The sequence below is a fragment of the Mauremys mutica genome, chromosome 10, assembly GCF_020497125.1.
Source record: "Mauremys mutica isolate MM-2020 ecotype Southern chromosome 10, ASM2049712v1, whole genome shotgun sequence".
Classification (NCBI taxonomy): domain Eukaryota; kingdom Metazoa; phylum Chordata; order Testudines; family Geoemydidae; genus Mauremys; species Mauremys mutica.
Window position 1 is genome coordinate 87,045,478 of NC_059081.1, and position 27,099 is coordinate 87,072,576.

Below are 27,099 nucleotides of genomic sequence, written 5' to 3' on the forward strand. Positions count from 1 at the left end.
GAAATAACACATTCCTCCTGATCACCCTGAAACAGACGCCTTCACCCCCATCTCGCCATCGTCAGCACACGTCTGCTTGCACTGCCAGCTGCCAGAGGGGCTGTTCTCCGGTGGGGAAGCCTGAGGTCAGAGCTTTGTGTTATACTGTGATGGCGAGTCCCAGATATGCTGGGCGGGAGGGATATGACTTATTTCCACACAGCAGGATGTGTCTGTGGAAATGCTGACTCTGCTGTATAGGGTTTCAGGTGGGTCCCAGAACCATCCCTCGCTGGACACTGCCTTGCTTTAAGGGTTTGCATGCATGGGCAATCCATCCCCTTTAGCAACAAAGATGTTTCTTTGTGGAAATGTCCTTCGTTTTAAGCTCTACGCAGACTGCCTGGTAGGAGCAGATCTAGGCCAGGAGGCTGGGGCTCACCGTGGGATGTGAGTCCTTGCTTCATCCGTACACAACAACCTCTGTAGGAGCTGCAGGGCCGCCCAGAGGGGGGGGGCAAGTGGGGCAATTTACCCCAAGCCCCGGGCCCAGCAGGGGCCCCCACGAGAGTTTTTCGGGGCCCCTGGAGCGGGGTCCTTCACTCGCTCCGGGGGAACCGGAAAACTCTCGCAGGGCCCGGGCCCCCGGAGCTTCTTCGCTCCCAGTCTTCGCTGGCGGGGGGTCCTTCCTCTCCGGGACAGAAGGACCCCCCGCCGCCGAATTACTGCCGAAGCGGGACCCGCCGCCGGAGTGCAGCCAGGTCTTCTGCGGTAATTCGGCGGCGGGGGGGCCCTTCCGTTCCGGGACCCACCGCCGAAGTGCCCCGAAGACCCGCGGTGGGGGCTGCACTTCGGCGGTGGGTCCCGCTTCAGCGGTAATTCGGCGGAGGGAGGTCCCCGCCATGGGTCTTTGGGGCACTTTGGCGGCGGGTCCTGGAACGGAAGGACCCCCCACCGCCGAGTTACCGCCGAAGCGGGGCCCCCCACCGCCGAAGACCCCGGGCCCCCGGAATCCTCTGGGCGACCCTGAGGAGCTGGACAGAGTAAGCCCTGCACAAAGGCCTCAGACTCTGGCCCTGCGCTGGCAGAGTAGCAGTCAGTCCTGCCCCCCTCCGTAGGTCCCGCTCAGGGCTCCGGAGCTGCACTTTACACCATCCCTCTTGCCAAATCCAATTTTAAAATATGTTTTAAAAATACATTCAATTTTGCTTCCACAGATGAGCTCTCCTCAGTGCTTTGCAGTGCACCTCCCCTCCCCCATGCACTCCACACTCCCGTCTGCTGCCAGAGAGGGTGAGGAGCCAGCCCATGTGATCTTGTACACAAAACAGACACCCAGCGACCTCCCCATCTGGGACTCCCCCATTATTTCACTCTGCTGGAGCCTATTCACCGTTCTCATTTTAATCCATAGGCAACATCATCCCAATAATCTTCCTTGGCTCTCAATCCACTGAGCTAGTGATGTTCCTCAAATCCTCTCATCCGGAGAGCAAAGCAATCTTTGCTACCTCATTTCATCTCGCTTTGTTTTTAATCCCTGGAAACATGGACCGGGTCTGAACGCATGTGCCGCTTTAGCCTACATAAATCTGGAGAAGACGGGCAAGGTCTAAGCCCTGCATCCCAGTCCTCGGGATGTAAACCAGCGTTTCTGAATGTGACACTGCCAGCTCTGCAGTCTGCCCTCTCCAGCCCTGGCATGGGCAGGTGTTGTACTCTCGGTTGAGGAGGGAATGCCTCTATTTCCATCACAGCAGATACCTTGGACCTGTCACTCATTCCGGACTCAATGCCACCTCTCCTGAGATCAGACTGGTGTAATATTTTAGGGAGGGGAGGAATAATTCTATATTGGGGTGGGGGCAATTCTCTGTTATCCTGGGTGTTTAATTGTTTCAAGTTGCTCTGAGATTTGGCAGGTTAGACATGTCCCTGGCAGAGACAGAGTAGTGGGCAGAATGCAGGGGAGAGAGCCAAAACAGCATGAAAATACCATTTCAAAACCCAGTAGTGGTGACGATGATGACAAAGGTGATGATCTTTGACATGTTCGCTGCCCTTAAACTATACCTGCCCTGAGGAGCAATTAGTCTGACACGCTGGATTCCAGTGATGCACACCCCCATTCTGTGTTTGTGCATGTGTGCACTTATGCACACACGCACACACACACACGCTTCCTTAACAGAGGGATTTTCAGTCTGCTTTTCTATGTGCTCTCCCCTGGCAAGCCAAGCCAACGGGAGCTGTGGAGCAGCAGGACTGGTTCTCCAGGGAGCCATTTGAGCCCTGGCTCACTCTCACCTCAGCAGATACAATCAGAGGAGCAGGATTTTGATGAGGCCCTGGGAGCTCCTCATTCATTCTTTGTGTGGACCATGCATGAGTCTCTAAAAGTGCCGGAGCCCTGACTGCGTTTGGGAGGGGCTCTTTGCAGCTGGCTTGATAGCTATGCTGCCCCCTGCCCCAGAACACCAGGGCAGGATCAAGCTGACCCTCTTTGGGGGACTGCAGTGAAGGGTCTTTGGGAAGCAGATGCTGAAGCTATTTCCAGTATTGGAGGTGCAATGAGGGAGGGAACCAAAGGGGATGCTGTTACTCCCTTCTTACATCTCCAGCACATGAGCCAAGTGCTGTCTGGACCCAGAGAGCAACTACCCGATGCAGTCACGTTAGCAGCTCAGCCGGCTGGCTGCAGTCCAGATCATTAACAGGCCGGCTCTTTCCTTCCGGCTGACTGTGACCCTTTCTATTACAACAAGGGCAAGCGCAGGGGCATTTTATTTCTTTACGTTGTAGATCTCGGGGCACAAGAGCTTGTGTTCTCCCTTACCCTCTGCACTTGGCCTGGCAGAAGACAGCGCTAAGACCGTGTGCTACAAGCACATCACCAGCGGCTCTGCAGGCCCCCAGGCATTACCACATTATCCCAGCAACACCACACTGTGCTATGGAATTTAAACCTGATTCCCGGCACAACGGGAGGGATGGGTGCCCCCAGCAATCCCCCACGAGGCAGGTCACACCGAATGAGAGCAGGATCTCACTAAAATGCACAGATTAAAAACAAAGTGAGACCCGTTTGCTGGCGACTCTTGCGTGCAGAGGCTCCAGAGGGGAAACTCCTCTTCTCCTTGGGAGGGACCCTGACCATATAGCAGCCCTGTTAGCTAGCTCCCTGCCTGACGCTGTGAGTTCTGGGCCCAGCCCATGGAGGCTAGTCAGTGCTTGGGTCCCATCCCAATCCCTCCTTTGGGTCTCTGGTGCCACCTCCCACAGGACAAATCCAGCGGGGACAGAGGGAGGAAGCATACAACGCGTGCGAGAGCGGGGACCCTCGTTCTGGCAGGCAGGGTGAAGGCGAGCGCGTGGATCAGCCTTTGCTCTCCCGGCTGTCCTGCCCTCACACACTGCTGCATCCCCACAGCTTGGCCCAGTCCTGTTCTCACTGCCTTTGAAAACTGGTGAAGCACTGGAATGGGTTCCCTAGGGAGGTGGTGGAATCTCCTTGCTTAGAGGTTTTTAAGGCCCGGCTTGACGAAGCCCTGGCTGGGATGATTTAGTTGGGGTTGGTCCTGCTTTGAGCAGGGGGTTGGACTAGATACCTCCTGAGGTCCCTTCCAGCCCTGAGATTCTATGATCTATGATTCAGTGGGATTCTAGATGACCAGCTATTTCACTGAAAATGGCTGAGTCAGAACAAGGGCCCCCAGCCCTTCAGTGCAGATGAGGGGTGCTGAGCACAAAGGACCTGGGGGAGCAGATGGCTTCCCCCAGGCCTGCTCTAACCTACACAGCTTTGTAACAGTCCCGTCAGGGGCTCCCCACTGGCCAGGGAACTCCAGAATGCCCCGCCCCCTTCCACAGCCGGGAATGCACACGGCTCGAGTAGGACCAGCGTAGCCGGCTCCATGGAGGGCAGCTCCCCAAAGCAGGGACAATCCCCAGCTGCCCTGGGAAGTGAGCTTTGTGCTGAATGGCCCTATCGGGGCTGAGGATCTGACTTGTCAGGCTGCTGAGTCTCCGGATGATCTCATGACAGATGGCAGGGAGACAATTACAAGTTAAAGCTATGAAATCAGTGAGCACTGATTGAAAATAATAGAAAACTGCATGGAAAACTGAAGGTGGGACATCTGGAAAAATACAGAGGGAGTCCAGTGACATGGGTCCTATCCCAGGCTGGCAGCTCTCTGTACCTCTCACCTTTTGTCTGTCTTATTCAGACTGTAAACAATTTGGGGCAAGGGCTGTCTCATACTATGTGGTTGTACAGCACTTAGCGCGATGGGACCCTGATCTCACCTGGGGCTTCTGGGGTCTACTGAAATACAAAGAACCATTATTTTAAACAATGTTCTTCCATTTTCTAATAGGACACCCAGAGCGCGGGTTGGTCAGGCTTTGGTGTAGACTTTTGTATAGGACCGAAATAAATACACAAGTGCTACACATTGTTATTAACCATGGAGAGCAGCTCCTACTAGATCCTTAGCCAAGGGAAACCATCCTTTTTTTATCTGCAAAACCCCAGATCCATTCACTCCCCACTACTGTGGACGTTCAGGTTTGGATCTTGTGTTTCTTACCTACATTTGAAAAAACAAAAGGCAGATTTTGCAGGGTGGGAAATGATGATTTCTCCAAGAGAGTTAAAATGTCTGTGAAAAGAGAGGCATGCTTCTGCCCGAGGTTAATACACCAAATCTGTCTGCATTTCAAAAGGGTGCCCTGGATAGAGTCTGCAAATCCTCACAGATCCACAGTTAGCAAAACCATACAATCGACCCAGTGGCACCTACTGTGTCTATCATGTGAAGCAACACTGAGTGCTGCATCTTTGGGCAGGAATGAATGCAGGAGTAGGATACACACACGCCCGATCCTCCATCTGCCTGGACACAGTAGGGCAACACAGATCCACTGCCAAATAGGGCAGGCCAGAGAGAGCCTGACCATGCTGCCCCACCCCCAATGTACCCCACAGAACAGTGCTTCAGGGGTCTCTATCGGTGTCAGGGTACAGGGAAACTCGTGGCGGGAGGCCAACGGAGTTAGCTGTGGAGCCATGAATATGGACCAAGGCAATCACAGAGCCCTAGACTGAAAAGGTATGATACAGTGGCCATCCACTACCACTGAGTGACCGCCAGACAGCATGAGGACTAGTACAACACCCACACGGCTCAGCTGCCACAGCGGACAGAACATCTGTGAATTCTAAGGGTCAGATTCTCACCTGCATCAAGATTTGATCAGTGCAGCAGGTGAATGTCAGGATATTGGTTACAGCTCCTTGATCTCTAGCTGCCCCAGCCCAGGCCCCAGGGTGAGTTAGAGCAGCCTGGAAGTTGCTCCAATTTATGACAGCTGGCTACAGTCCCGGAGGGACCACATGGCAGCTGAGAACTGCTGAATGGAGCTCAGCTTTCCACCCTGGCATGCCCCTTTCTTTCCCCCGACCCATGCCCTGTGTCTGGGGTGAGGGCAAAGCTAGTGCAGGAGGCAGGTCCAGTTGATAATTCCCCTCCATCTGGGGAGTTCTCAACTGGCCATCTGCAGCCAGATTACATGCTCTTCACACTGCTCAGGTACTGCAGAGAGGGCAGATCTAGTGCTGAGAATCTGACCTGATACATGCAGAAGAGCGGCAGAAAAGAATACAATTGTGATGGGTCTGTTTACTACATTCCTACCCATTAAAGACGCAGCACAACTGGCTTTGTATAAATGAACCTCTGGCTGATACAGGATATATCAGGTATCTGCAATGAAATACTCGTTTACTGCCTGGTTCTGAATGCTGGAAAAATAAGGGTTTAGAGAAATCAGCTGACCCAAACTTCACTGCAGCATAGTGTTAAGCAGCCTGCACTGCAGAAAAACACATTTTAAAAAGAGATACCACCAGGGGTGCTGGAACAATTTGTACAGTGGGTGTGCTGAGAGCCATTGAACCAAACTGTAAACCCTGGATTTGATGGAAACCACTTCAAGTCAAGGACTGCTGCCACACCCTCAACACCCCTCGTTCCAGCACCTATGGACACCACTTCCTATCGGTTGGTCCTGGCTAGGCGTTTCTGCAAAAGCAGAATGCAAGGGACACTGACGACAACAAATTAATCTGACCCTTCCGTCGTGTAGGCAGCCCTTAAGTAGGTTTGTTAGTAACTCCTAGGGCTAGGACTGCATATACCAGAGACTAAATTCAGCTAGGGGTAGTATACACTGAATTTTTAAGACAAAGGTCATAAAGCAGGGCAATGCAGAGCCATCTAAGCAGTGGTAGCTCACTGGGACACCATCATCATGTCTGTATTTTGCTGGCAAGGACAATGTATCTGGGAAATCATTATGCACCCCTCAGCGGCTGAGGGTGCATGCGCCGAGCACGCTCGAGTCAGACCCTGACAGCAGGCTCTAAAACTGTCACTGCAGATCTGTTTTCACTTCAGCTAAATCTCAGCCTAGATTAAAATCAAGAGAAGATTTTGTTTTCCTCTTTCCTTTTTCCTGTAGTGGGTCCTGTATACCCCTGGGTCTAAGTAGTGGGCAAAATACACCAACGACTAATTGATCTGTTTGCAAAATCAGCTTCACCCCAATCTAGTGGGAGCCAAAGCCACTCTCACCTACTCACACCAATGGTCTGTTGGGCAGGATGGCTAATTAGTAATGCTGTGTATTCATTAAGGATCAGCCAATTGAAGTGAGTGGGTTACTCGCATGAGTAAGGGTTTCAGGATCAAGCCCTTGGCTATTAATTAGAAAGGGTGCAATGCTGCCAACACTGCAGCCTTTGTATTTCTTTGTTCATGCGAGGAGTCCCTCTGGCTGAAAGGGGATTACTCGCGTGAGTAAAATTGCAGCTGTGTTGAAGTGTTTGCAGGATCAGGGATTTGTTTGCAGGAATAGAGCTTGGTCCTTAGGCAAGTGCGGGGGAAGGAAGCCCAGCAGTATAAGGGCCATGCACAATACAGACCCTGCAGTGACTGCTCTCTCCCTACGGCCCCGCAGCCCAAAGACCCAAACACGGAGGGGAGGAGGGGACGCTGTGCATCTGATAGCGTGTCCCTAATGCATTAGCGCTGTGCGTAATGATCCATTTTCTGAATATTAAGACATTTACAAATGGAATCTGTGTGTTACCAATTCACACAAAGATGAAAAAGTGGTGAAAGAGGATATATAGACAGCTGGGTGACATTTTTATACCAAAGTTTTTTCCAGTGAAAAAGGCAGATTTGAGTCAGACAGAAACATTTCACGAATGTGTGCTGATTTTTGCAAATTGTTTTGGTTGAAAAACAAACTAAAAAACTCTCCTTAAAAGTTTAAATGTTTTGTTTTGACATTTTTAAAATGAAGCACATCAACTGTTCAATTGGAACAACTTTTCATTTTGAAATTACCTTTCATTTTATTTTTTTAAGTTTTAGAAAGGGAAAAAAACTCAAAATCAAAACAAAACTTTTTTTCCTACTTTTTGATTCACCAATAATTTAAAAAAAATATAGTCTTCAGTTTGAACTGAAACAAATTTTTTTATTGCCTATGAACCAAAAAATGAATTATGCACATAACCCTCTCTCTATATATATATTATGGTAAAGGCAGGACAGAAGGAAATAAGGGATGTGATGTTCCTGGTAGGAGCCCCAAACAGACACAGCTTTCATATTGGGATGCTGAAATTAATTAAATCAAACTATTTTTGCTTTTCAGCTTTTAAAAGGAGTATAGGTGGTAATTTGTAAATTCAAGTAACTCATGCTGCAACATGTTACTGTAATCTGATCGCATGTACGCACGCACACCTCCAAGATATGCTATGTTCCTTCAGCAGCTCCTTATTCCCTTTTCACCCTTGATGTTGGTGTGACAACGTATCCATTTAGCCAGTAGGCACAATCCTAAATATTTTGTTGAGAAATAATGCGTTGTGCTGTTAACTGTTAAGGAACTGGACAGTAAAATACATCAGCAGTGTTCCAGAATCAACAGCTTATGCATGCAAAACATCCTTCTGCACTCTCCACAGCAAAAGCAACACAAAAAACCTCATCCACTAATGACATTCTATACCCAACAAATTTGAATGGTTTTAAGTTAATAATGCAGAAAAGAATATACATTTTGGATCATCATATATTGCTCCATTTCTAAAGTAATAAACTTTGGCATATGTGGCATGGAAAATGGAAAGATCTAATAGCTAGAACAGCAGTGAGAGCGCAATGCAAACTCCATTCTAGCAATTAATGGGTTGTCAACATTTCATGTTATTTCAACAAACAATTCTCACGATTTGTGAGATGTGAATCGTCCGGGGCAGTGGGGTGCTATATTTTTCTAGCAGAAGACAAACACCATCTCATTCTGATGCATTTTTATTTCTAGAAAAATGGGATGCCATATTTTTAAACTCAAAACCAAAGATCACATCACTCTAGAAAGAGCTACAGTTTAATTTTTCTACCAGGAGACACAAACTACCACTGATAGCACAGCAGTTCTTGTTTTAACTTAGGAAACATTTTGCAATTTAAGAAATATTGTGTCTTTTTGCACTGACATATAGGTTTTCTAACCTTCCATCAGTAAACTCAGCTTCCAATATTTCAAAATACACTTTGTTAATGTGCATTCCATACCATGAATTATATTGTGCTCGTAATTTGTGACAGTTTGTGCTTCAAAATTAGTCTGTTGGTACAGAAATATGGGGGAATGAGGGAATTTCAGACCCACCACAAATACAAATTTTTAAACAGTCTTCAATCCATTTTAAAGATTTTTTTCTTTTTATTTTGATGAAAGGAGGTCACAATGAAACTAATATTTTAAAATATCTAACCAGATTAGAAAAACATTTATCATAACATTCAGGACAAAGAAATAAAAAACTAGTTTTAAATCAAAGAACATTAAAAAAATGTTCAGAAAAAGAAAATTCAAAACAGGGAAAAATCTGAGATTCGGGACTTTTTAAAAAAATAATTACTGCACAACATTGAAATTGTGTAGTCATAAATATAACACAAAATATTTCCCCAAAGCTACAACTTTTCAGGATTTTTCAGTTTGGAAATGAAGGAAAATGTCCATCTTTGATATATCTGTCAATAAAATCATTGACCTTCATTGTATTTTAGTTGCAGTGCTGAAGAGTCATTGTTTCTGTTATTTTCACATGACTTCTGTGACAGAAAATTGTATTATATTCCAGTCACATTAAAATTAAATGACATACTGTAGAAGATTTGAACTACAGAAAAAATATTTCTGCAAGCAATTGTCTAAAAATCTCTGGAATTCAAGGGTGATATTGTAGGATTTCTGAAAAACTGATCTATGCAACACTATTTAAAAAATAAATATTTGACTTTCTGAAATTTTAACATAAAACTTAAACTTACTTGTTATAAGAAAAATATAATAGGAACATGTTGGAATTGGAAACAATTTATCTAATGTACAACTTAATCTTAAAGCAAAAGACCCTTTCGTAACATACTTTAACTTTAAGGAAAAGAGAATACTTTCAATAAAATGCATTCTTTTTCCAAAATCTAGTTAAATATGTTCCCTCATTGTTTGAAAAGAATTACAGACACTGATTCACAAACATAAAGATGGTAAATATCAGACAACTGTTTGCATGCATTTCAGAATGACGAACCAAAGGTTTTTAATTCACAAGCGATAGAAGTCTCTTATATAGACAATATACGTTTTGATTTTTATCTTGTCATACCAAAATTAATCATTTCCTTTTTACCACTTCCAGATGCAATACATTAATATCGCCAGTTCTGTTTTCATACTATTTGTGCTCCATAGGTGCATATTATCGACAATATACGAAGGATGTACTGTAAATTATACCTAATAGGCATATTTAACCTTTTTTAATTTAACACTTGGGACGGGTCATATTAATACCCTATTACATTATCTTTATTATATCAAAATATTTGCTAAGACAGTAGGTTATGGAAATAAATTATACATCATACCAATGTAAAAACTATTATTATTTTTACTATCCCACTTGGTTGTAAAAAAGAGTAAAAGAATAGCTATTAAGATATGTAAATTGTTCAAGTAGTTGACTTTATATTCATTTTGTTCTCTTTAAAACTGTAACCATTTCTAAATCTATACTACCATTGCTGTCTTATCATAGATTTTAAATATGTCTAAAGAAACCTTAAGAGGTTCACTTAAGAAGCCTCTTAAAAGACTTCAAAGCTCTTTTATCCCATTCGGTATAGAAAACTACCTTTATATTTCATGCTTCCCACTAATTTTTATTTGTAGGAGAAGTTATTTAACAGCAGTGGTTTTCCACCAACACGATCTTTTAAATCTTCTTACCTCCGAAAAACAGCTGCTTTAGAAATGATTTGGTTTGATGCGGGTTTCAGACAGATGGTCACCCTTTTCACGTTTGGAAAAGATGAAAAATGCTAAGAGAAAAAAATTACAGTGATATTTTGTTCTAAACCACAGAGGGATCTAAACCTCATTGGCCTCAGGATGGGAATCACGTGACACGGGACAAAGAGCATGTGACCTATTTTCTCCCAGAGCCCTTGGTTTCCCTTGAAACAGGGATGCACCCAGCACTGATGTTGTCATTTCAATGGCTTAAAAAAAAAAAAAGGCCACTGAGCAAATCAGGTTGCCTTGGGGCCATGGGGATGAACCAGCCAGGACATTCAACATGAACAGGAAAAGAGCTCCAATATTAATCAGGCGGGACCCTTCCTGAGCGTATGCCTCTGCTGCAATTAGACACCCGTGGCTGGGTGTCTCAGTCTCACGGGGCTTGGACTAAGGGGCTGTTTAATTGTGATGTACATGATTGGGCTCAGGCTTGGGCTCCTGCTCCAGCTCTGGGATCCTTCCACCTTGCAGGGCCCCAGAGCCCAGGCTCCAGTCCAAGCCCCAACAATTAAATAGACCCTTAGCCTGACCCCCTGAGCCCAAGTCTGGCACAGGCCAGCCATGGGTTTCTAATTACAGTGTAGACACCCTGAACGAGCGGAAATTTTCTACTGTACGTGGCAAATGTGAAATTTGAACAAACTTCTCCAGTAGATTCCCCTCTACGGATCACACAGAGAGCTGGCCCGTGAACAAGACAAAGGGAGCAGGCAAAGCCTTTCCCCTCAGAACCCCAGGAAAATGTCTCTCATTGGGAAGCCATAAAACATTGAAAATATTCTTACAATCAAAAGCAAGGAGAATCTGGCTCCTCCCCACCCCCCTGCATATCCTTCCCCTTCAAGGTCCAGTATGCCTCATCAACTGCCTGAAACACACACATCCATTGAATTGGCTTGTCCTTATCACTGAGGCGTGGTTTACTCTTACTTGAATAATAAATATAAGGGGGTTGTGAAAAATGTTGACTTTGAACAAGAGGTTGCTACCCTGCAAAGGTTAAGAAACACTGTCCCATGAGAAGGGCAGACGAAATGAGGAACAATCCCAGCTGGACCAAGTCTGCTTTCGTGGAAGGACCCAGCTGTGATTACAAGAGCATTATGGAGTAGGCGGTCCATCCCCCGCCGTATGGCAGGTTAGGTTTTAGTATTGCCAATCCCAAATGTTCGGGAGTCAGGCACTAAACATAATGGGATGGCTTAAAAATCATGAGATTAAAAAAATGCAATTGGGGGAGGGGTTTGCGGGGCGGCGGGAGGACTTCTGGCTTTAGAGCCTCTAGGGGTCACTGTTTCAAGCTTTTCACCACCACCATGAGGGCTAGAGATGAACGTGTTTAAAAAAGGAAAGTGGGAGTGAGGCATGTGGGGAGCACGGGGACAAGACCACCGGGTGAGCAGTGGGGGTGGGTTTGGGGGCAGGGAGCGGAGCAGGGATTTCCCTTTCACTGAGCGACGTGCTCTCGCTCCCTGGGAAGGGCAGGTCCCCGGGCTCTAAGCCACAGCCCAAGCACTGCGCCAGCTCTCCTGCTCCTGCAGCCTCGGCGGCTCCTGACTCTGCAGGGACACCGCGGGCTCGCTGGGCTGGTGGCCGAGGTGGGATGACACAACACCTATTGTGGATCTGGCGTCTCCAGCTGGGAAAGCTGTTCCAGTGTGAGGTGTAGGTTGGTGTTTTCCCAGCGCCTGGCTCCTGCGTGCAGTTGTGGGCTTACTTGAGTCAGGGCTGCTGTAACCCCTAAGTCTCCAAAGCTCATGAGGCAACATTCCCTAGAAAAGGCCCTTTTCTCTGTTGAACTCTTGCCGTCCCATGCAAGGAGGCTCAACACACGTTCCCACCGTTGATCACACCCCAACATGAAGATGCTTATTCCTCAGGATTGGTCACAGGGGCAGAAATCCTTTCACTTGGGGCCTCTGCTATAACGCAATCGAAGAAGACGTCAGTATCATTCTACATTCCCTTCCTGGAGAGATTTTTCCAAGCAAGACGAACTCCATTTCTGCATGAGATGTTGTACATTTTTAACACACAGTGTCTACTACAGTCACATTCACCACTGGGAGGGGGGAATGCTGGAAATGGGTGAACAGTTTTGCCACAAAAGCCCCTCAGTTTTGTTCATATGGTTTTAAAACCCGAACATTTCACCTTCAGTAAAACTCCAATGACACGAGACAACTGTACAGATCCGTTTGTGAAACACTCGGCTGGCTTCAAGTTCTGTCTTGTGAGATTCCAGGCAGAGGTGCCAGGGCAGCCAGTCCTAACAATGCCAGCATAGAAAGAGGATGTAGGCTAGAGAAAGTAACACACACACAGCATGTAGTATTTACACGGACACACTTACACCCCCGCACAGGTGGGGACAGAAGAGACGAGACACATAGGTGCTCCAGCTCCAACTTCAAAGACACATGGGAACCTGTACCAGTGCCTGTGCTTCCCAAATCCCCAGCTCTGTGCTCTGGCCATGGCAGGGAAGCCAGGACCTGACGGGTTTCTCTGCAGAGTGGCCCAGATAAGCGCAGTCTCTGGTAATTAGCGCTTTGCTGCTCTAGGGTCTGATCAGCACAGTTTTGCAGCCATTCTCAGGGCTTGACTCTGGCACATTATTTAAGCTTCACCATATATTATATTCATATTGAAGAGTGCTAGTTGGGGATGTATCTGTGCTCTGGCCTCATTCCTGGATCGGAGGTGTATCTAGGACAGCATGTGGCCTGCCCTGTCAGGTGACCCCTAGTTTGTCTACAGGGCAGTACATATTCTCTAATCACACCCTTACATGAGACAAAGATTCTAAAGCCAGAAGGGACCATTGTGATCATCTAGTCTAAGCTCTGTACAGCACAGGCCAGAGACCTGCCCCACAATCATTCCTAGAGCAGCTCTCTCAGAAAGACAGCCAATCTTGATTACAAATTGGTCAATTGTTCCATTTAATCTCACCGTTAAAAATTTACCTTATTTCCCCATCTGAATTTATCTAGCTTCAATTTCCATCCACTGGACCTTATTAGAACTTTCTCTGCTACACTGAAGAGCCCATTATGAAATATTTGTTCCCCCTGTTTGCTTTGTTACACTAAATAGATTGAGCTCCTTGAGTCTATCACTATAAGACATGCTTTCTCATCCTTCAATCCTTCTCACAGCTCTTCCCTCTCCAATTTATCAACATTCTTCTTGAATTGTGGGCACCAGCACTGAACACAGGAGTCCTACACCAGTCACACCAGTGCCAAATACAGGGTGAAATAACCTCTCTCCTCCTACTTGAGATTCCCCTGCTTATGGATCCCAGGATCTTTTGGCCACAGTATCACATTGGGAGCTCCTGTTCAGCTGATTATCCACCATGACCCCTAAATCTTTTTCAGAGTCACCGCTTCCCAGGATAGAGTCTCCCATCCTGTAAGTATGGCCTGTATTCTTTGTTCCCAGAGATATACATTTACATCAAGCCATATTAAAACACATAGTGTTTGCTTGAACCCAGCTTACCAAGCGATCCAAATTGCTCTGAATCAGTGACCTTCATTATTTTCCACTCCACCAATTTTTGTGTCACCTGCAAATTTTATCAGTGATGATTTTATGTTTTCTTCCAGATCCTTGATAAAGAAGTTAAATAGCTCAGGGCCAAGAAATGATCCCTGTGGGATCCCACTGGAAACAGACCCGTTCAGTGATGATTCCCCATTTGCAGTTACATATTGAGACCTATCAGTAAGCCAGTTTTTAATCCATTTAATGTGTGTCACTTAATTTTATATTGTTCTAGTTTTTTAATGAAAATGTCATACACCATATAGAAGTTTAAGTGTGTTAAACTTGACTAAATATGAGTCAACAGTGTGATGCTGTTGCAAAAAAAGCAAACGTGATTCTGGGATGCATTAACAGGTGTGTTGTGAGCAAGACACGAGAAGTCATTCTTCCGCTCTACTCTGCGCTGGTTAGGCCTCAGCTAGAGTATTGTGTCCAGTTCTGGGAACCGCATTTCAGGAAAGATGTGGAGAAATTGGAGAGGGTCCAGAGAAGAGCAACAAGAATGATTAAAGATCTAGAGAACATGACCTATGAAGGAAGGCTGAAAGAATTGGGTTTGTTTAGTTTGGAAAAGAGAAGACTGAGAGGGGACATGATAGCAGTTTTCAGGTATCTAAAAGGGTGTCATCAGGAGGAGGGAGAAAACTTGTTCACCTTAGCCTCTAAGGATAGAACAAGACGCAATGGGCTTAAACTGCAGCAAGGGAGGTTTAGGTTGGACATTAGGAAAAAGTTCCTAACTGTCAGGGTGGTTAAACACTGGAACAAATTGCCTAGGGAGGTTGTGGAATCTCCATCTCTGGAGATATTTAAGAGTAGGTTAGATAAATGTCTATCAGGGACAGTATTTGGTAATAGGTAATAATTGGAGATATACCAGTCTCCTAGAACTGGAAGGGACCTTGAAAGGTCATTGAGTCCAGCCCCCTGCCTTCACTAGCAGGACCAATTTTTGCCCCAGATCCCTAAGTGGCCTCCTCAAGGATGGAACTCACAACCCTGGGTTTAGCAGGCCAATGCTCAAACCACTGAGCTATCCCTCCCCCCCGTGAGGGCAGGGGACTGGACTTGATGACCTCTCGAGGTCCCTTCCAGTCCTAGAATCTATGAATCTATGAATTATGTGAGCACTATTACCTTTATCAACCAAACTTGTAAACTCATCAAAAATAGATATTGAGTTAGTTTGACAGAATCTATTTTCCATAAACCCCTGTGGATTTGCATGTTATTTTAACCTCTTTTAGTTCTTTATTAATCGAGTCCCATATCAGCCACTCTATTGTCTTTCCAGGATTGATGTCAGGCTGACAGGCCTATAATTACCCAGCTCATCCCATTTACCCTTTTTAAAAACTGGCAAAACAATAGCTTTCTTCCAGTCTTCTGGAACTTCCCCAGTGTTCCAAGACTTATTGGAAATCAACATTAGTGGTCTAACAAGCTCCCTAGCCTGGTCTTTTAAAACTCTTGGATGCAAGTTATCTGAACTTGCTGATTTTAAAATGTCTGACTTTATTAGATTCTGTTTAACATCCTCTAGAGATACTAGTGGAATGGAAAGAGTGTTATCACTACCATATGATGAGACTATATCATCTGTTTTTCCCCAAATACAGAACAGACATATTTATTGAATACTTCTGCCTTTTTTGCATTGTTAATGATAATTCTACCATTTCCATCTAGTAATGGACCAATACCATTGTCAGGATTTTGTTTGTTCCTAATATATTTTTAAAACTCCTTATTGTCCTTAAAGCTGATTGCCATAGATTTCTTCCTATGTCCCTTTGCTTCCCTCATCCATTTTCTACAATTCCTAGCTTCTGATTTATATTCACTACTATCTACTTTCCCTTTCTTCCATTTGTTATATATATATTTTTATTTTTTTACAGCTTCCTTCACTTACCCTCTAAACCAATCTGGTTTTTTAATCAGCATAGCGTTCTTCCTTAGATGAGGGATTGTGACTTTTGAGGCATCTAGTACAATGTTCTTAAATGATTCCCAATTATCATTCACTTTTTTTTTGCTGATTAAATTCTTCTTCCCAGTTGATTTGGCTCATAATTGTTTTCAGCTTTGTGAAATTGGCCTTATTGAAGCACCAAATACACATATTTCTGGTCTGGACTTTATTCTGCTTGCACATTATAAATGTGATCAAGTCATGAAGTAATGACTCAGTGATGAAGAAATATCGTCCACCAAAATCCATCTGATCAGTTTAGCCCTGCCTGACTGACTCTAGGAACATAGATAGCATCGGTGACATATACAAGACTTAACATAATTGCAAATAGCTACTGCCTGGTTCTTTTTCAAGACAGTTCCCACCCACTGGGACATCAAGGCTCTTCCCAGAGGTGGCAGCCCCAACCTTAGGCCACCCTTGTGGACATGTACTGTGATTGCTTCAAGTCCTATCTTCACATCAAGCTGATGTGCTGAATGTTGTCTGTCAGCTGCCCTAAATTCTGCGGTATCACCGTGTCAGAGCAACACTTCTTTGTAACAATCACAATGCTCTTTTCGTGCTCTGAAGTTTGAGCCCTACAAAGAAAAAGTGGAGACTTGTCCCCAGAGTAAAAATCAGACGTTTTATGGCTTGAAAGTGGGATGCAAAATATCCACCTTTCTTACAACAACATCACAACACATTGCAAACATGCCGACTCTTTTACTCCTACTCTACACTGTCCTCATTGCCCAGGTACCCAGGAACCCTACCAGTGTCTGGTGCTGCAGTTCTAACTCAGAGTTCTTTAGCTTTTCTGTTATTAAAGGGCCATATTGAGTGGGCTCCCAGGTGGAACGTGAAGAGCCCTTGGTGTTTGGTGAATACAGAGGATAACCCTGGCAGCTTAGCCAACATTGCCTCAACAAAGCAAGTTCTGTCTGGGAGCTATTGCTGGGCACATTGGCTGTCTCTTTTGACTACGCCAATTGTACCCACCCAGGAATGCACACAATCCCAGCAATTAGCAGTGAAAGGGGTTTGTCCAGGATAACGCCCATTTCCCAATCACTTCCTTACCTCTAACACGTCCATATACACACACACACACACACACAGAGTAAAAGAACAGGAAAGAATTGAGCTGGTTTTTGCTCATTTGCAGCTTCTTTATATTTTATAAAAATATCGCCACTGTATAATTCAAAATACACCCCCGAGGAATCCTTTTTAAAAGATTGTGAAGAAATGTAACTGCTTGTAACAGTGAAAGCACTAACAAGGCAAAGTCGCCACAGTGTTGTGCAAAGTCTCTCCTCCACACCTCCACACAAGCCTGCTAGCCCTGGCATTTTCCAGAACCTGGACTCTGCTGAGCCCTCAGCTAGAGGTTGCTAGTCATGTCAACCTGTCTGGCCATTTAACAAAATGGAGGAGACCACACTGTGTAACCCGTGCCAGAATTGGAACTCCCTCTACAGAAGCAAAAAGCAGGTGCTCCAGATCAGCTTGCTATCTAAGGGCCAGTCCTGCTCTCGCTGATCCAGCAAACTCCCATTGACTTTGATGGAAACAGAATGGGGTCCTAATCCCTTCTCCAGCCTCTTTTTAACATCATCATCATGCCCGAGTCTGCTGCATGCTCATAACATTTTTCAAAAGCCAACCCCTGCACCCGATGGAAAAGACTCTGTACTCTGACACAATGTGTCAAAGGCTGGTGTATAATCAACACTTCACCTGCTGTCTGGTTTTGAGTTTTTCCACCATCCTGTCATGAACTAAAAAAATTAATCAATGTCATTGCCATGTTATCAGCTTTGCTGGTGGGAGAACACAGGAGCAGTGGATATGGCTTGAATATTAGACAACTGTAGTTATTTAGAATAATATATGGGGTCTGATCCTGCATTCATGTTGGAGCTACTCCAGTTAACTCTGTGATAGCTGTGGTGTTACAAGGGGCATGGGTTCTCAGAGCAATGGAAGAAGTGCTATAACATTGGTGCTCTGAACCCCACAGCAGGCACCCTGAGTGTTGCAATTATGCCAGGACTCAGAGGCACTCAGCCCTGGCAGCCTATATCACGGTGGGTGGTGGAGACTCAGGAATTCTAAGCAGAAGTGGGTAGAGCCCCTGATTTCGGGAGCTGCATTCTACCGTGGGGGGACGCAGTGAAAAGGGGAGCCCGCAATCTAGAATGTAAGTACATATTTGAATGTCATTGTTTTGCGATACATGATTGCAAATAAAGTTTTCAATGGATCTAAGAAAGTTCTGAACAACACCAATGTTAAGGATGCTACACTTTTATTTCAAGCAGTGTTAGCTGTGGGGACGATGTGTTAACTCACTATTACAAAAACTCCAAACCATGCAGCAAAAACAAATCCTGCCCATCAAGTCCAACCCAGCTCTTCCCTTCATTCTTACTTGGCTTGGAAACACCCTCACGCTACCAGTTACATTCAAACAGGAAGAAAAAGGGGAAATGCACCTGCTTCCAGCATCACCGTCCTCACTCTTCCACTCCAAATCAACACTATCCATCACCTAAGCGCACTTGTCTAAACCTGGCTGCAAGTAATCGTCTCAATAACTATATCAGACAGACAGACAAAAATGATGTTAGGTTTCTCCCTCAACAGAAAGCAAGTGGGATTAAAGGATCAGAACAAGCACTGCTGAGATTAAAATGATTGACTGTTTTCAAGAACAGAGCAGCAAAGAATCCTGTGGCACCTTATAGACTAACAGACGTTTTGCAGCATGAGCTTTCGTGGGTGAATACCCACTTCTTCAGATTCAAGAACAGAGACTCTCTTTCGATAAAAGCAATGAAGATGTTGGGGGAGGGGATTTATGCCAGACTTTATTGGCCTCAAATTTAGAAAAATCTTAGTCTAGAGAAAATCATACAGAGAGAGAGAGAGAGAGAGAAAGGCACATTAAAACAGCTTCTGGATTTTGAACTTGTGTTCATGTTTTGTCTGTTATGTTCCCTGGCTGGTCAAAGGAAATTTGTCTCTCAGATCATATGGAATTTCTTTACATCTAAATGGTTCTCTGACAGTGGCGTGAGGACACCTCAAGTTACAGTATGCTTCAGAAATACCTGCTGAATTTAAACTCAATTTAACAGCAATTGTCTGCTAATAAAATGTCAGCTTTATTGAGCTGTGATAATTAATTGGGGGTTAACATAAACTGTCACCACTGACATTAAATGTGTTTCCAGAATCACGGAGTGGCACTTAAGTTTTAATTGTCAAAGTGGCAAGCAAGTTAATCTTCACAGTAGCCAAAGAGAAATAACAGAACATCATCACCAACACAGTGTTTGCCTTCAAAATGTACATGCACAAATTGACAAGTCAATACATTACAGTAAGCAAATGCCAGGCTTACCAGAGCAGGAGGAACTTCAGTGGATGGGAGGTGGGACCACTACCCATGGAACACAATGGACACACTAATATTTCCATCTCTTTGCACTTCCCTATATGTTAACTTCCCCATAGCCCCCAGCAAGGTTACCCATGTTCACACAGTGATGGGTGCTGTGGTAGGGCAGGCTCTCTGACTAATTGCTTCAGAAGGGCGTGAAGGGGAAGCAGGAAACAATGGTGAGAAAGGGAACAAATGTGCAGGGTTTCTGTTTCCCCTCAGGGCAGGGCAATGCACAAATAATCCACTTCCTGGATCAATGCAATTAACTTTACTGGTTCCCCTTCAAACTCACATTAAGCAGAAGGGTCAAATTATGGAAACATGTGGTGTCAACGGAACGTTCCTTCTTCCCGCCACCCTGCAGAGTATTAACACATTCAACTATATGTTTGCTGCTATTTTTTTCCATGAAAACATTCTCCCTTCAGATCACAAAGCCTTGCACTCCTAATCTGGCACTTGACCAATTGCCATTGGCACCAGATCCAAAGCAAGAAGGGGCAGAAGCAATTTGCCAGTGGAATAGGATATAAAACTAGTCTCAAAACGAGGAACCATTTACTGCTTTGAGGCCCTCACTTTCCATCTGCCCCTTAAAAAGACTTTGCAGTTTTATGTTGAAGTAACTCCCATGCAGCATTCTTTTTAACCTGCCTGTAGACTCTACTCTCAGTCCCTAATAGGGCAAACAATTCTCAGTCTACTCGCTTTTCAGAAATCACTGGCTTTCAGGAGGTAAAATGCAGGTTTTTTTCTCCTGGTGGATGCTGATATTTATGGGTCAGTAGGTTCAGAAACCACAGTGCTGTAAACTTGGGATGATTTGAGCTACGTTCACCCAAGTCCGAACAAACAAATCAGGGGTTTGTAGAAAACCTGGAGCTCATGGGGACCAATACCATGCAGATCTCTTATCTGCATTGCTGATCTCTGTGGCATGTCCTGCCCGCTGGTTCCATATGGAGAGAGATATGCAGCACAAAGCAGAGAATTTTTCCTCACCATTTTTTGTTTGTTTGGGAGGGTGGGAGGTCATCTTGAATCATTGTGATGTCTTTCCTAACATTCAAGATATATTTTAATAATATGTTCTGATTCCTGTAGAGCTGGGAAGATTTAAACAACTATATAATTGAGAGTGATGTTTATGCTAAACAATCTCAGTTCCACCTTGTATTGACACTCCAAATACCTTTCCCAGACCTTAAGGAGAGCGCTGTGTGGCTCAAAAGCTTGTAACATTTGCCAACAGAAGTTGGTCATAAGAACATAATAAAGGCCATACTGGGTGAGACTAAAGCTCCATCTAGCCCAGTATCCTGTCTTCCGACACTGGCCAATGCCAGATGATTCAGAGGGAAAGAACAGAACAGGAACTCGAGGGCTGGATTAAAATGTCTGAAGGTCTGGATGCAGCCCCCGGGCCGTAGTTTGCCCACCCCTGATCTATGGAGCCTAATCAACTCTGTCTTTAAACAGTGGAGAGAGGCAGGTCAAATAGTACTTGTGACTGAGACAGACCATCAAGCAAAACACCCGTCCCCACCCTCTCTCTTGATGCCCTCAATCAGCACAGGCTACGTACAGTTCTTTACTCATACAATAACAACAACAACATTTCATTACTCCCCCCAACCCCCCTGCATTCAAGTGATTTGTAACCCAACCCCAGCCAAAATCTATCACTTGGGCAACACAGCTCTGCTTGCTGGAAACCTAGGTAGATTAGGTGTGAATGTAAATACAATCTGGTCCTGACGCCTTTCCCCCAGCTCATCACTAGCTGTCAGGGAGAGCTCATTTAGACTTTGCTTACAAATCATCATTTGAAATTATTAGGTTGGCCAACATCACCGAAATGAATGCACTGACATTGTCATAAAAAACAACAGCTGTATAAGGAAGTTAGTCTATGTTCATACTTTTCAAATCTATTCTACTTTCAGATACATGGATTTTATCATACACTTTATATGCTTTTAAAGTGTGTATTAATGTTTCAATTTCAATTCAAATTTCCAAACAATCACTAAATTGGCAACACTGCATGTAACTAGTTCACAAAACTGGGGGGGGAGGGTGTTGGGGAAATTCGAGGGGGTGTAGGGAAATCCCTGCAGAGAGTCATTCTGTCACCGAGCTGTGAGTAACACGTATCTGAGAACAGGGTCCGCCTGGTCAGTTCTGTCCTATGGCTGACATTATGGAGTGTGGCTTATCAACGGAAAAGGAGGGAGAGAGAAGTTGATTTATCTGGACTGGTTTCATTTCTGCTTCACAGAGCTCTCTCGCCCTTTTGGAAAAGCGAGCAAGCCATGCTCCCACCTCCCACTCACTAATGGAAAATTTTGCCCCGCTGCCCATTTGTGGCTGTCAATAACTTGGACAATAGAATGGCCTGAAGCCAAAACTGATGTCCCGCTCTAGTAACAAAAGCAGCACGTCAGATGAGAATGACCTCCAGCCTGCCTACCCCAACTTGGCTCTTTATCATCTCACAATGGACTGCTTTGATGGACACGATGGAAGGCGCACAGCATGGGCGAGGCAAGAACAGAGATGAGAGAAACAAAATCCAGGAGGATATTTTGCCACTGGCCAACATTTCCAAAGAATGGAAACATGATTAAAACTAACCTAAAAGCCTGAGGGCTGTGTAACTACTTGCTGAATGTTCAGCCAAACACAGAGAGAGGTACACTCCACCCTATCTGCAATATAAAAAAAACACCCACCTTTATTTTCCTCAGGGCCACAGCACCCAGTTCTTCCACAGTGTGATTTCAGTCTCCTTGGGTAGCCAACAGAAGACACGATAACCTCAGACTGTTTAAAGACACAATATTATTGATGTGGGGCAAAGCTTACCTTCCCCCCCCAGGCCGGCCTCCGGCTCCAGAGAAGTTCTGTGAAGACCATGGTATCACCAGAATGGGGCATGCTGGGGCGTTGCACTGAACAGAACCCAGCAATCCACAGCACAACTGGATAGTGTGGAGCTGAAAAAACAAGCCAAGGGGAAGGTTTGACATGCTTAGCTTGCATAGTGGATGGGCAGTTCAGAGGACAGGCTGCTAGCCTAGGGGGTGCCAGTTCAGTTTCTTGCTCGACCTCTGACTTCCTGCATGACATGGGAAGAGTCACTAGTGTTTCCTAAAGGTAGATAGGCCACTCATGGGCTTCTCAAAAGGACCCAGGCACCTCATGTGACAGATTTATATTACCAATTTGCCTGGGGCTTTAGGTGATTAGGCTGAGGCCGCAAGATCTTTAGGTGAGGAGATGAAGGAGCACACCAAGTGACTGGTTTTAAAGCTTTATTATTTAAATAACAGTGGTGAGTGATGGGTGTGCCCCACGTTACTTGGAGGAAGGAAGAAAGCATTAGTGACCGAGCCCTAACCCACTTCCATACTCACACACGCACAACCCAAGGCCAGCCAAGCCTGGATGTAACGTAAGAAGAAGAGGGGGAAGGGTAGATGAGAGTTTTGTTCTCTGCACAGGCTATTTAGGGTTTGCTGTTGATTTTTGACTTGAGAGGGTTTTAAGCCCTGGGTTTTTTCGGGGGCGTTTTTGTTTATGGACCTTCACCCCCCGTGCTCTTGGTACCAGTTTGAACCGGCCTTCTGCGGCTTTCTTAGGTTCCCCAAAACACACCGGCTTCATGGTCACAAGGCTGTTGTTTTTTAACCTACTGGCCTTTGCAATCTGTTTAGTTTTGAAACCTTGTTAGGTTTGTTTGGCTTAATTTTTCTTTTTTACAAGCTTCTGGCTGTTTGGCAGCAGAGAGCTTGTTTGTGTGTGTTGTTTTTGGGCTGCAGTTTTGTTTTTTTAGTTTTGAGCTTAGCTGGATTGTTGAGTTAACCTGTTCCTTTCTCCCTTCCTCCCACTCGGCCTCTTGCAACCTGCAAAGGAATCTTTCACTCCACACTCACACCTTCAACCCTTCCTAAGATCCTTTCCCATGCATATATAAGCGTTAGCAATATACAATGCTGGTGCTTACCCAGGGGACCCCATGTGGGGGGGCAATTTTTATTGTGACACTCATCCCCATTGAAATCAATGAGTTTCAGGTGCTTTTTGCAATAACCCTCTCGATGCCTAAATGCCTTTACAAATCTGGCTTTAGTCTGTCTGTGCCTCACTCTTCTCTGTTGCGAGGATAACTACGTTAATGATTGTGAGCTGCTCTAGCGAGGGGGGATGGATAAGTACCTACCAAAGACAGAATGTCCCTCTGATCAGACCATTGGGGCACACAATTCAAAAATGATTTCACTGCAAAATACATTTCCAGGTGTCCTGCAAAACCCTGGAAGATGGAGTTCTAGTTAGAGAACCAACCAACGGAGATTGTACTGACATGAGGAAAGGGCTGGACCACAGTAAAAGGGCTGGATCCCACTTCTTTTCAATCTGGCACGAGATGATATGACAATATCACTGGGCAACTTGACTAGCACGGACCAGCACCTAGAGAGAAATACAGTTTCTTCTAGGTGGCAACTCATGGGAGAAGCTGGAAGGACAGGTGGAGTGTACTAGTGTTAGAGTGAAAGGTTGAGGACTTCCTGGTGATCAGTGAGCTCAAAACCAAGCAGTAATGTATTCTGAAGAGATATATTTAATGAGAAAATGCCCCACATTGCCCTGCTAACAGTGCTGTAGGGACCTTAACTTCTGTAGTGCCTGAATTTTTAAAATGATAATGGTGCAATTTTAACATTTCTTTATTGCAATGCCTTACTTTCATTTCAGACTTTTGAAATAGAGACCTTAAAAAAAAGAAGAAAAAGAAAACCACGAATGGTGAGAGGCCTTTCAGCTCAGAGCTGCAGGCCTCCCTCTATGACTATCCCCAACAAAACCCTGGGGGGGTTAAGAAAAATGCATTTCAAAGAAGCACTGGGCAGAGCAGATGCCTCCCAGAAACCCAAGGAGCTTGCTGGTCTGGATTCACAGCTGCTATGGCTGAGGAGAGGAAAGCTCTATTTGCCTCAGCCACAGTCACAACATAAGGAACCCCAAAAACACAGCCTTCATGAGTACCCTGCTGTATAAACTCTTCTACTCACTCCCCACATTTCTTATGCAGGGTGAGCTTTGAAGCTTAGTTTTGATGCATTTTTAACTTTATCCACTCCAGGCATCTTGTCCAAGACAAAAATACCAAGCGCTAATCATTGTAACAAAGTACAATGGAACTTGTAGAAGAGACTTCCTTATAAGGCAACTTCCTGTCTTAAAAGGCCACTTCACATGATCTCTTATCATTCCCAGTATAATTCTACTCTCCCTTTATAAGATCATTTCTGCTCAGACACAGGGGAGAAATCTTCTCACCTCTGAAGTCAATGGGGACTTTGCCATTGACTTTAGGGGAGTCAGGATTTCACCCTAACTTTGTTGGTTCTTTGAGTGGTCACTTGTTAAGGCAGATTTCATTGCAATATAATATTCACGGCTCACCCTCGATTTTTAATATATCGCTTTCTTTTGTAAAGTCAACTACTCTGCATGAAAATGTACAGATTTGAGAACCACTTGGCAAAATGTGTCCATCCATCACAGAGTAGAATTCAGGCATTATTGCTGTTTAACTACTGAACCAAGTCAAAGTAAAAAAGAAATGTTTCGAGCAGTACACTACCAGATTGCATCTTATCAATTATCGGTAGCTTCCCACATACATATATTGGTTATCTGTAAAAATAGGATTATTTAGAACTCTGCTTTCCCAGTTACTTAAGCCATTTCTCTCTGTGCAATCTCTATTGATATCCCAATAAAATGAGTAACAATAGAAGAGTGCAGAGTGTCAATTTAATCCAGATGTTTTTCATCTTACTAGCATGAAAACCTCCATTTTTTCAGTTTACAAGTTTCTGTTGACCCTGCCTATGTATCTGCTGACTATAAAAAGTATGTTAGATGCAGTTAGGTGGAGGTTGGCACTTGAAGGGTTATTATTACTATCATGCTTCTGAGTCAGACTACCAGGGGTACTAATGTTGGTCTTTCTACATATATCCCTCTGCAAAGGGAACTAGATGGGCATGGGAATGAAGGTCTGTTGGGTGCAGAAATCTAATTATGGAGATGACAGAACCAATCAAGCACAACTCAGTTATGTCTGGGCTGGGGTGGGGTTATTTTTTGTTGCTGTTTTATTTTTGCTGCTCTCTCGGTAAGTTAACTGGGGCATGCACAGCCCATCGATACACTCAATAGAGCAACCGGAGCAGTTAATAAGCTGAGTGCTAGAGGGCAGAAAAAAATGCTTTTTACACAGCATATACCCTAGTTCTTAAGACAAAAAATGAATGCTACAGTCCAGGCCTGCTCATCCTCACTGGCCTGACTTGGAACTGGGAGCTACTGGTATTTAACAAACATTGGCACTTTGTGTGTTACTAACTGAGGCCCTTCAGTTTTCTGGGAACCAGTAGTGGCAAAAACTGAAGTACCATCCAAGGCGCACTGCAGAACCTGTCCCTAGACACAGGGAAATTAAATGTTTGGTGTTACAGAACACCCATCAGAAAGAGCACAAGTGGAGGACGTCAGAGGGGGGTGGGAAGGAAGAAAGATAGTCCTCCCCCTCTCCAAATAACATAGAATCATAAAAGCAACAAAGAGTCCTGTGGCACAGACGTTTTGGAGCATGAGCTTTCATGGGTGAATACCCACTTCGTTGGATGCATGTCATAGAATCATAGAATATCAGGGTTGGAAGAGACCTCAGGAGGTCATCTAGTCCAACCCCCTGCTCAAAGCAGGGCCAATCCCCAACTAAATCATCCCAGCCAGAGCTTTGTCAAGCCTGACCGTAAAAACCTCCAAGGAAGGAGATTCCACCACCTCCCTTTAAATGGCACCTGGCTGCCTTAGGGAAAAGAGGTATCTAGACAGTAACTGAGAAACCAACAAAGGTAAACTTAACTCTTTGGAGGATACTGTTTCTAAAGCAAATAAAGATGGCATATGCCCTAACTATAAGCCATCATACCTCTCTATCCAGGAGGTCAGAGACCAAGACAGGCCAAAGGGCAGACTGGGTCTGCTGTGAGGTCGGGTCTGGCAGTGGGAGTGGAGCCTAAGCCAGAGAAACCCAGTTGCATAGACAGCTTCCTGTTCCTCTGCTTGGTTTAAATAAAAGCAGGGAACCAATCAGGATCCCCGAAGTTCCACGAATCAGCACCTAGGACTGGTGTCCTCTGCCAGTGTTGAGCTTTCAGGCCTAGCAGGTGCTAAAAGGGCAGTGGGTGGCAGTTTGGCACTTACTGGTGTCTAAGTCCCTCGTGGTTGAGGGTTCAAGATCTGTGCTCCCTGACAGCTAATTGCATTTCATGGTTAATATGGAGACAAGGTCTTCTACTGGGCCAGCTTCTGTTGGTGGAAGAAACAAGCTTTTGAGCTACACAGAGCTCTTAGTAAGGAGTCATAGCACGTTCACACTAGAACTACTCAGAGGTGAGCGGGGCCCCAGATAGCACGTGGGGCTGCAGGTAGCAATCGGTGCCTGCAGGCTGAGCATGTTGTCAGACCGGCTTGGAGGAGTCACAGAAGCGTTTTGTGGGGGAATAAGGGAAGCTGGTGGGAAAGAGGGAAGAAAAAGGGCCCCCTCCCTCTCCAGAACAGGGCACTGGGGCACATCGACCGAGTCACCAACATGCTCATTCCC

General features: G+C 45.0%; 1 protein-coding gene across 2 annotated transcripts in view; it reads right to left on the bottom strand.

Annotated features, from left to right (window-relative positions):
* The window catches only part of PCBP3 (poly(rC) binding protein 3), a 129,973-nt gene extending 103,443 nt beyond the window's left edge, over positions 1-26,530 (bottom strand). For both annotated transcript variants that reach the window (XM_045032699.1, XM_045032698.1), the window contains exon 1: positions 26,425-26,530. The gene's annotated coding sequence lies outside the window, so the exon portion shown is untranslated. The remainder of the gene's footprint in view (positions 1-26,424) is intronic.
* Between the last annotated feature and the right edge of the window lie 569 nt (positions 26,531-27,099).